Below are 6,969 nucleotides of genomic sequence, written 5' to 3'. Positions count from 1 at the left end.
TGAAGTGGAGCGTGGCAGATGTCGTTCGGTTCATCAGATCCACGGACTGTGCTCCATTAGCAAGAATATTCCTAGACCAGGTAATTGCAGATACCTATAATCTATAATAATATTGTCTTTTAGCAAAGAACTATTTGTGTAATAGTGAACAATTTATTTACAAGTTTTAGGAAAAATGTTTGATCCAAAACTAAGGCATTGTTTAATTCCCGTTTGGGGAGGAAAAAAGATGATTAGAAGTTATTTATCTAACCTGCTTCATGGTTGAAGCAAATTTTCATCCATCCATTTTTCTCAGAAATTTGGTTTTGTTCCCCATGTATTTAAATGGATTGAAATCAAGCAAGCCTTGCTTAACTCTCATCTTTTAAAAAAATAATGATTTATTTTATCTTTTATTAAAATAATGGCTTATTTTTAAAAATACCATTTGTCATGTGTCAAGCTGTAAAGTAACAATCAGGTTTTTTTTTTAATATTTTTAGTTGTAGACGGACACAATACATTTATTTTGTTTATTTATTTAATGTGGTGCTGTGGATCGAACCCAGTGCCTTCATGTTCTAGGGCAAGTGCTCCACCACTGAGCCACAACCCCAGCCCAGTGACAATCAGTTTTAAGGTAGATTTCCTGAAACCCAAGTAGTTCATTTGGGCTGGGGATATAGCTCAGTAGTAGAGTGCTTGCCCAGCATGCATGAGTTCCTGGATTCAATTTCTTGTACCACAAAAAAGGAAAAAAAAAAAAACAGATCAAATAGTGGCCCTAATTAAAATAAATTTTGTTTTGATAATTGAAGTTATTCAAAACTGAACATCTTTGAAGAGCTTATCATGTTTTTATGAATGTTACAAAGTAGGAGAATATTAAAGTTTATAGTTAATGTTTTGTTTCAGATTGAGAAAGAGCCCTCTAAAAATATATTTCTTTTAGCACAGTTAGTTGCCAGTTAACAGGGTTCAACAGCTTACTGAAATGAATTTCTGCTGAGCAGAGAGGCTCTATAGAATGGATTTTCATCCATGGTAAAATTTCTTATCCACTTTGAAGCTTCCTTAGGTGGAGGACATTGGAGCCACTTAAAAGGAGATGTGTGACACTTGTGTAAAGGGAAAGGTAATGAAGGGAAAGCACAAAGAGACTCTGGTTTTGATAGAACCAAAATGAATTGGGGCTGTCATGCTCAAGCTGCCATTCATGTGCACATCATAGATAATTTGCATTTTTATGCCTTAACAGGAAATTGATGGGCAGGCCCTGTTGCTCCTTACCCTTCCCACTGTTCAAGAGTGCATGGACTTAAAATTGGGCCCTGCCATCAAGCTTTGCCATCACATAGAAAGGATCAAGTTTGCTTTTTATGAGCAGTTTGCCAACTGAGAAGGACAACCAAAGTAAGCTGGATCTTTGAAGCACAAATGCAGCAAATCCTTCGCCCTGCTCTTGAAGTAGAGCTGAAATAGTCCTGGGGCTCTGGGCCCTGCAGGTGTCGGCTTGCTCTCTTTGCACTTTCAGGGAAGGAGGACCCATACCAAGGAAGCAAAAACGGCACAAAAATGGCTCTCCTGCCATTGGAAATGTGGACATTTCATGTTCAGCAGATTACAGTTTTTAAAAAAATAAAGGTTGTGAGGAAAAAACTCATAAGAAGAACAAGCATTTCCAGTGGTGTAGCCTGAAAACAAAGAATTATCTGGGCAGCTGGATGGCACTGATGTGATTGTTTCTTTTCATTCTGTTTTTTTTCCTTCCCACTGTAGATTGAACTTTGTTCTCTGCTTTCTCTTTCTTGGAAAGAGAGGACATAGCTTTAAGTCAGCACTGATTTGGGACTCTGCCTAAGGCACATCAGTGCTTCATTGTCATTGTGTTTTTAAGCTTTTTAAAATTAAAACAATTCTTTTTGGGGATGATTATGTGGCTCTAGGGTTTTGAATGTATAGTCACACTTTGATCCATTTTTAAAATCTATTCTTAAGAGTTCCTTTGTTTACTACCTCTGTTGATAATTGAGCTTACAGTCATGAATGAGGTTTTTTTGTATGATGTCATTTTTAAGCTTTGTGAACACTAATACTATGACAGAAGTTGGAGGGAGAAAAAAATCACTGTTTGCTTTCTTAGAAACATTGTATGGACACTTAAACCAGTTTCTTAACTGACCTGCCCTAAGAACTCTGCTGTCATTGTTTTTTATCTTGACCCAGTTCTGGATACCTGTGTTTAAGTAGGCTTACAAGCATTGTTGGTATTTCAGTTTAATTGCTGTCTCCCTATTAGGTCTCAGAGGGATGGAAATGGCTTTTATTTTGTATTTACTTTTCTCTAGATTTGTTTGTCTACCTCTGTTTCATTCCTAGAGTCCTTTGTGTGAATCAGTAGATGTTCCTTTGAATCCTCTGTAAAGCCCATTTTCCATGCTTTCTAGGTATCTCCAGGTAAATAGTGTAGAAGCACAAAGAAAAAATGTGATTTGGGGGGTGACACAGAGCATGGAGTTCCTGCTGGAGTGTCCTCAGTGATAGGATAAAGATTGAGAGGTAGTTAAGGAGTCTGGAAATCCCTTTGCCTAGCCACATATATGCTTTTCTTTGCCTAAACCTTTAAATTGAATGTACTTTACAGTCTGAGGATTCTCACTTAACACTCAGTATTCTTTTAGGTGTTTCTTTGGACTCAGTTCACATTGACATGAAATTCCAGATGAATTTTCGCTTCTGATTGCATTGCTAGCTATTGTAGAGTAACAGCACTTCTTTATACTGTTCTAGACACAGAGAATGAGGAAAGACATACACAGATTGCCTCCCTTATGTGGTTTGCTTTTCTGTTTATTTATTTATTTATTTATGTTTGAATTGTCCTAGTCACCTGCAAATTTATAACCTAATCATTCCTCCTTGAGAATTATGAAAATGTTTTAAAACTGCTAACTGGGTAAATTCTGAACAACTATACAAATATAAGGTAATATTATTACAAATTTAAACTGATTGTGATTTTTGTTTTTTCCTTTTCTCTACCCAACACCCTCTCTTTTTGTGTAGTTTTGCAAATAGTCCAGCCTGGATCCTCTTTTCAATGGATAATTCATGAGCCACCAGAACTCAAGTTCTCCAACCAAATGATAAAAGCATTAACTTTGCTTAGGTTACTAACATATTTGGAAAGAAGCTCCATTTAAGTAAAAGTTAATGTATTTGAACTTTGTTCAGAGATCCAATTTTTAAAATTTTGTTTAATTGTATATCCATAGAAGAGAAGCATATATATGATGCTAGCAAACAATTAGCATCTAAGCAGGTGGTTTTAAGGGGATGGTTATCTTATTTAATAACGTTTCCCAAGAGCTCAGCAGTCAAGGCAATAAGGCATGACAGGGTTCCTTGAGGAAGAGCAATGGAACACAAAACTTCTGGAATTAATGTTTAGGGCCTCACATCATTGTCTTGGAAAATGAAATATAAGAGGACATTTTCCAAATGTAACAATAATGAATATGTTATTTTGCCTGTCTTCTTGACTTCTTAAGAAATCACAGAATTTAGGACCACCTCTCTTCACAGATGGGGATCTAAATCCCCTGAAAGGTGAAAACACACTGCCCAGCGTGGTTTCTGATCTGGGTAGGTTTGGGGAACAACAGGCTTGTCTGTTTACACCATGATTATTCAGGCTTAGCTTTCTCCTAGAGAAAGACTGGCTTTTAAATTGAACAATGAGTAGGTTTTCCCTTAATATGTCTTCCCTTCTACTGGGATATAGACAATCACTTTAAAAAAGATTTATAGTCCCTAGCCCCTAGTCCCAGATACTATATATGAGAGAATAATTGAGAATTTGGCACAGGGCATTTTTTTTAAGTATAAAATTTGAATATCATCCTCCTTAACTGGAAAAGTTGGCCTACCAATATTAGGATATAACTACTATGTCAATGTGTTAGGGAGATCTTTTACTTCACATGCATATTTGTTCTGACATTTTAACTATATTTTGTGTGCTTCTGAGGACTAAGCTACTTTTTTTATTTGTGAACCATCTTTCTCATTGAAGCAGTTTGAAGGGGCTAATGCAGGGAATGCCTTAATGGGGGCTTTTTACCCTAATTTTAGCAATGTGGGTGGCTCCTGGCATCTATGACATAAATTTATGAGGTCAAAAAGGGTATTTACCAACCTCTGGAAACAGTGATCTTGGTAAATATTTTTTGAATTAGGATACAGACAGACATAGAAAGCCATTCAGAATTTGGTTTTTATGTCTTTTTTCCTGAAAGTAAAATTATTCTCACTGTGAAACAGAGGACATTGAACCAAAGCTTCTTCATGAATACATTTTACTTGCTTTGTAGAACCAATCCATTCACTAAGGTGGTACTGAATACATTTTAAAAGCTCTAGGAGGCCCTAGATAAGGTAGGACTCAGAACTATTCCTTTCTCAAGCCAACAACTCTTTCCAAAGGACACAGAACATTAGGAAATCTAGATTGGGACATTGTAAAAACTGTCCCTAGCACTTACATTTACTTGGCACCTATCACCAAAGACTTACATTTAAGACACCCCTTTACTGGTTTGATTGATTTCTATGGAAGCTTTAGGTTTGAACTCTGGTCCTATGTATTAGGGATGTTCCATGTATGAGCATGCATACAAGTTGAAAAGTATTCTGTTTACTTATGAAGATGAAGAAAAAGGCACCACTAATGAAAGTGAAGTATAAATCTTGGTGAGGACCAGGTACTCCCTTGTTAAATTTTAAGTATTTTTAGTCCTGAGTCTTATTGTAAGTAGCTGGGTTGTCATCCATGGTGCTGGTTTAGAAACTGTAGGACAAAAAAGAAATCAGTTTTTGCAAAACCAAAAAGAAATGTCACTTTCCTGCCACTATAATTTTCTTCCTAGACTTTATTCACTCTAAATATTTTACTAGTAAATTTTAATGACATCCTTGTGTGAGAATGTGCATCTTTAGGAAATTTGAATTTATCCAAATAAGGTACCTAATGGATTTGGAATTTTGGTGCAGAGTTCTAAACTCAAAGCTCAGTCCAAATGGATGTGGTTTTAAGCCCACTCTCTTAGGGCGTTTTTCCTTAGTACTTGTCTCAGACCAAGTACTGTTTCTGGAAGCAGCCTTAGTGGTGAGGTATAGAAGATAGTGGTAGTGCACTTTTTAAAAAGTGCATATTGATTATCTTGGCTACAATGTTTAAGAAGTCAGATTTTTACAAGAGCAGCAAAACCGGGAATAGAGGGTTGAGGGGATGAGAAGTAGGCCTAAAATTCTCTCCCCTTATGCTTTTTCTGACTGCTCTGTCCTGGTGCAATGGCCTATCACAAAAGAATGTTGTAAAAGAGAAACAAGCCCCAGCCTTGCTGGGCAAATCTTCAACACCAGCAGTAAAGCTTAGACCTGAGCCATGGGGTTAAAAGAGGATGCTAACTAGTAAAATGGTGCCACCATTGCTGATGGGATGGGGGTGCCTGTTCTCAGGATGTGTGAATATTCAGGCCTATAGGCTTCTGCATGGTTGGTTCTAACTGCTTGCCTAGCTTGGCAGAATGAAGGTGGCCAGATAGTGTTGAAAGGATGCTTTGGGGGCAAATCAAGTCATAAAGCATATGATTGAGGGAGATTACAAAGTACAAAATTAAAGCTGTGTGGTCACTTAACTCCTTTGCAAGGATCCTGGTGAAAGTTAGTTTGAATGAATGTTTCTCTTGAGATTTTAAGTGCTCATTTCTTTTCCTCTCCCCTGCTCCCCTTCTTCCTTTTTTCAAGTATTTCTAAAGACAATCAGAGGCCTGTCAGAGAGGGACTCCCGGCTGGTTACAGCACTGTCCTTAGGCCTCTTTCTAATTCTAACTCAATGGAACTGATGCACTTTGTTTAATGTATCTTGCCTTTTTTTTTTTTTTTTAAGCTGCTTGTTTGGAACAAACTTAAGTACTTATTGCTTTCTGTTTCTCCTCTTAATTTCAAAAGTTATGCATTGAAGATAAAGAACACTTAAGGGGAAATATGCATCAGGAAACCTATTAAACTCCCATCCAGTTTGATGGTATACTTCAAAATATTTTTTAAGTATTTTGGATGAATATTTATGTTTTTCTTTTTGGTAAATAAGTTTGTATAAACTTGTGGCATATTATGACAGTTTTAAATGGTTTGAGAAAATTAAAGGAAATAGGTCTTAAGCTTTGTTTAACTTTTAATTTCATTTGTACTGATTCGACAGTAAGGAGGACATTTTGACAAGAGTCCATCCATCAAAACTCTTTCCAGTGGGGCCTCAGAATCAATTCTGAGAGGTGGAGAAAGTTCCTTCCTACCTTAATAAAATTCCAGAATTCTCCCCCTTCTGGCTGTCTTGTCCTTTCACCTCCATATTTATATGCTTTTTAAAATTTCAGCTCAGGAAAGGTAGGAAGAGAAGAATTCCCCACAGTGGCCTTGCTTCTAGCACTGGGGATTCTGCTCCTGATCCCTAAAATGAGTTCTTGTTCTCTTGGGGCATTAAGGATTTGTCCACATTTGAATGTGCAGAACAGTGCTGTGTCCAAACTTCAGTTTTCAGCCTTATGTGCAATTTTTCTTGAGCTGTCTGTGTGTTCAGGAAACTAAGTCTCCTTATGCCAGTCACACTCTCCTCGGCTTTAAGACACATCCTCTTGTTCAGTTCCCTCTGAACTAGTACTGTTAATCGTTGTGTGTCCTCATAAGATCCCTCTTGGACTTAAGGCAGTGATGCAATTTTAATTTTCCCGTATCCATTTATTTTCTTAACCAGATTTTCTGTATTTGCTTATGGTCAATATTTGTGGAGAATTTTTATAAATTAAAACTCAGTTTAAATTTAAAAAAATTTTGTTGCATGTTCTATGTCAGACACTCTGTTGGATTCACGAGTGAATAAAAACCAGTTCCTGTCTTCAGGAGGCCAACACTCAGCTGTAGGAG

General features: G+C 36.9%; 1 long non-coding RNA gene across 1 annotated transcript; it reads left to right on the top strand.

The window, feature by feature from the left end:
- On the top strand, nt 1-2,990 carry LOC107134284. The gene is made up of 2 exons (XR_001502424.2): nt 1-80; nt 1,241-2,990. It is a non-coding gene; the product is annotated as an uncharacterized LOC107134284 (long non-coding RNA).
- The last annotated feature ends 3,979 nt before the right edge of the window (nt 2,991-6,969 follow it).

This window comes from Marmota marmota, unplaced genomic scaffold, assembly GCF_001458135.2.
Source record: "Marmota marmota marmota unplaced genomic scaffold, marMar, whole genome shotgun sequence".
NCBI lineage: Eukaryota > Metazoa > Chordata > Mammalia > Rodentia > Sciuridae > Marmota > Marmota marmota.
Note: the sequence above shows the minus strand (reverse complement) of the source record. Positions and strands in the feature narration are given on the sequence as shown.